Source organism: Nuphar pumila, chromosome 2, assembly GCF_984573655.1.
Source record: "Nuphar pumila chromosome 2, dmNupPumi1.hap1.1, whole genome shotgun sequence".
Classification (NCBI taxonomy): domain Eukaryota; kingdom Viridiplantae; phylum Streptophyta; class Magnoliopsida; order Nymphaeales; family Nymphaeaceae; genus Nuphar; species Nuphar pumila.
In genome coordinates, this window is record NC_143250.1 from 8,099,675 (window position 1) to 8,103,606 (window position 3,932).

The 3,932-nt window shown below is 48.1% G+C and overlaps 1 pseudogene across 1 annotated transcript; it reads right to left on the reverse strand.

Annotated features, from left to right (window-relative positions):
* Positions 1 to 850: 850 nt before the first annotated feature.
* Positions 851 to 2,755, reverse strand: LOC149844646 (protein SLOW WALKER 1 pseudogene; annotated as a pseudogene). The gene has a single exon (XR_016430407.1). The product of XR_016430407.1 is annotated as a protein SLOW WALKER 1 pseudogene (transcript).
* Positions 2,756 to 3,932: the final 1,177 nt, after the last annotated feature.

The following is a 3,932-nucleotide window of genomic DNA, read 5'->3' on the forward strand; positions in this document are numbered from 1 at the left end:
AAAAAAGAGAAGCTATAATTTCATTGTTCCATTTCTTTGTGATTCAGCATCAATCCAATTATTTCACAGGTGATTGAGACAAAGGCCAGTTATACTACAAAAAGGAAACATTTGAATACTCTAGATTTCAGTTTCACACCTAATTCAAAATCTACAAGAGGAAAAAACAAATGCTCACTATTTGGAAGCAAGAAAAATTCTCTTAGGAAATGAAAATTTTGCCTATGAGAAGTTTTGATATGATAAATTTTAGCTTGATTGTTTAGCATGAGAAAGGCAGAATGGAAAAATGAGAGAGAGACAGAGAGACCTGAAAATGGTGATGGGTGGGAGGAAGATGAAGATGGAGGGAGCTCTTGTTGTGGCAGCCCTGGAATGAGATGTCTTGTAGGTGAATGGTTGCCCTAATGCAAAAAGAATTTTTGATAGGAAAAATTTCTCCAACCCTCTCCAAGGTGAAAGAATTTTTCCTGTAAAGTTTTTTTCTCTTGTTTGAAATGGTTGGAAAATTTAGTAATTTTTTCTTTCATACTTTCACCTTTCCCTCTATTTTCTCACTTCCACACATGGCGCCATTTTTCAGCCTAACATATGCATCATTCAACAAGACCAAGGCAGGTGACCCCCTACATAAAGGCAAGCATAACTTGTATAAAGCGCCATTAAAATTTCAAATTTCTCAGAGAAGCACCAATATTGTCTTCTAGACTATGAAAAGACTAACCGCAGCAGGAACCGGTAACTCAATCACACACCAAAGAACAAACAAAATCTTACAAAAAACATGAACCATCAAGTAAAGGGCAGAAAAAGTTGTCAAAAATTGCTCCATAGAAATGGACTTCTGCAATGCAAAAGAAAGCACTTCTTTTACAGTTTTCACTAACATACTTTGCATGTAAGCACCAATTTGTTACATTTGATAGCACAATTACATCATCATATCCACCAACTCAGAATTTAAAGAAAAAGAACTCTCTTACTATGTAAATGAGAAGGGTTCACTCAATTAAATCTCCCGCTTCATTGTCAGAAGCAAAAGAATGAACCAACAGGAAAATGGAAGATCAAAAAGGAGCAAAAGAAAGCAAAAAAGGCCTCAAAATTGTCCTGATTACAACAGAATCAGTAGGAGTGAGTTCACAGAGCTACCTTCTAGCAATCCTCAGCAATGGGGATATCATCCCTTGTATCTCCATCAACGAATTCTGTATCTGAATTTCTTCTGCAACCGTGGCCTTGAGGTCTACCAATTGCTTCCTCAATGCCGCCGAGCTCCTGATATCCTTCGTGCGCAACGGGACCACCTTCCTAGCGACCGCCATCAACAACCCGGCGTACCTCGGCATGGTGGTGAATCGATGCAGAAACCCCAGCAGCAGCCCAAGCTCCTCTGAATCCAAATTCGTCAAACACTTGATCAGCTTCCTCCTCGCCACCAACTCCTCCATCACAGCGACGACCATCATTGGATCGTTCGTCCGGAGGACGGAAACCAGCGCCTCAGTGTGCCTGAATTTCTTTAGCAGCCGGTCGTGCTCCGCTAGCCTCACCTTCTCCGGCCTCTTCACCAGAAAATCCCCTTCAGACGGCTTCTCGCCTTGACCGCGATCGAAGTACCTCAACCCTCGCCGCTTCGCAGCCCTCTTCTTCTTTTCCAACTCTCCCTCTGCCCCCTCTGGAACGTAATTCTCCTGAGATTCTGCCGGATTCTTCCTCTTGCTAACGAAGGCGATGCCGTTCGCGGTTCCGACAACGCGAATCAGAGACGAAGGCGATGAATCTATCGAGAGGAGGGGGAAGGGGAAGCGGGAGGTATGCGTAACCCTAAAATTCGAGTAGTCGAAGACCTTCAAGTATCCGTCAAGCGACACGCTGAAGATCCGGCTCGATTCCATGCCGTCTCGGCCGGAGATCTTGCCGAGAGAGAGGGCCGTCACCGTCTTGTTGTGGCTCTCCATGGAGTGGATCATCCTCCCCCCACCGATCACGTCCCAGATCTTGACGGAATTGGCCCCGGCGGTGGCGATCCACCCGCCAGAGGGAAGGAAGAGCACGGCCTCCACCGGCGCGCCGTGGTCGACAGAGAGGACCGAAGACCCCGGCCGCCGGACGTCCCAAACCCTAGCGGTGTGATCATAGGAGCCAGTCGCCCAGAGGTGGCCGGAGGTCTGGCTAGGCGAGCCGGAGCGGACGTAGTCGCGGTGGCCGGAGAGGGTAAGGAGCTCGGCGCCGGTGGCGACGTCCCACCACTTTACAAGGGCATCGTCGCCGGCGGAGAGGAGGTGGAGCTTATCGCCGGAGGAAGGGGCGGGGTAGCGGACGAAGTGGACGGGGCGGGCGTGGCCGGAGAGGCGGCGGAGGGCGAGGCGGGAGGCGGCGTCGAAGACCTGGACGACGCCGGACTGGCAGCCGGCGGCGATGAGCTTGCCGTCGGGGCGGAAGGCGCCGGAGAAGGCGATGTCGGGGAAGTCGGGTATGGAGGAGCGAGGGAGGAGGGTGGAGGAGGAGAAGACGGTGAGGGAGGTAGAGGAGGTGAGGACGAAATCGTGGGGAGGGGCGGGGGAGAAGTGGACGGAGGAGACGGCCGAGGAGGAGGGGAGACGGGGGTGGGCGGCGAGCTGGCGGGTCTTGAAGGAGCGCCAGTAGGCGGACTCCGGAGAGGAGTTGGCCTTCTTCTTCGGGGGATGGAGCCTTGGGTTCGTGGGAATGAACTTTCCCGGTCCCTCCATGGCTGATCTCTCTCTCTCTCTCTCTCTCTCTGAAACAGAGGAAGTGGGAAGGGGAAGAAGAGAAAGGGGACTCGAAGGAGGAGGGCTTAGGGTTTTAGTTGGGACTCGAAGCGTTTGTTTGACTTTGCGTGCCGTAGGAATTAGATTTCCTAAGCATCTGAATTCCCAACCTTTGGAGGGCGTTTGCCTGTTACGGAAAATCTGGGTTTTCCGCGAAAATGCATCAATGAGCGTGCATTTTTGCGGAGCCCAGAATGCCAAAACAAACATGGCATCGCAAAAAAACTTCTCGGCGGGTGTATCGTTTTAGACGCCGGACCGCCCTTTTCTGCAAAAAACGGTTCTCATGAGAGGGCCCGATTCAGTTTCTGCGGCAGAGGAATCCACCGTGGCACAAGCAAACGCTCCCTTGGTTTTCTGCAATCGGGTGGTTTTGTTTTTCATAGGCTAGGATTTTGAATTCCTACCTTTTTAGTGAGTACGTGTAAAATATATTTACTATCATCTAACGAGCTTATATGACTCAAGCCGATCCGAGTACCTATTATTCATATTCAGCTTTCCGAGACTATTTTACGAGTTTGAATGAGCCTTTTACAAGCCAAACATGAGCCGAGCAATGATCAACTCTGCTTGTTTCCCAGCTCTATTTGGATCAGGGGTAGGGCAGGCAATGAGTTTAGCTCAGGCAGATTTGGGCTAACCTGTCAATGACTCCAACCAGGTGGGATTTGGTTGAAATTAATTGGGTTATACAAACCCAGATCCATACCTGTGCTAAGTGGAGTTGGGTTGAGGGTTCAGTCCAAATTGGGTCAACTTATTGGGCCCTAGGTCTAAAGGGTGTGTGTTTATGTGTACATTAAATTATGATGTTAACTAGATGGGAGTAGGTGCACCCTTTTGTTACTATGCATTGATGGTAGGTGATTGCGAGGCTTCAGTGTTTCCTGTCTGCACTCCTTTTGAACTGTCGCAAACTGTCAAAATGATCACATAATAAATAAATAAAACCTATGGATGTGATCTACATGGTTTGCTTAGTAAAAAATATGTTTCCGATCATGTAATTATAATGTATACTAATGATTTTCAAGTGTTTCAAAAGTAATGACCTAAATGTCACAACTTCAGAAATTAGAAATTTTACTTTAAAAAAAAACATGATCTGAGGTGTGATTTTTAGTAAGCCAATCATGT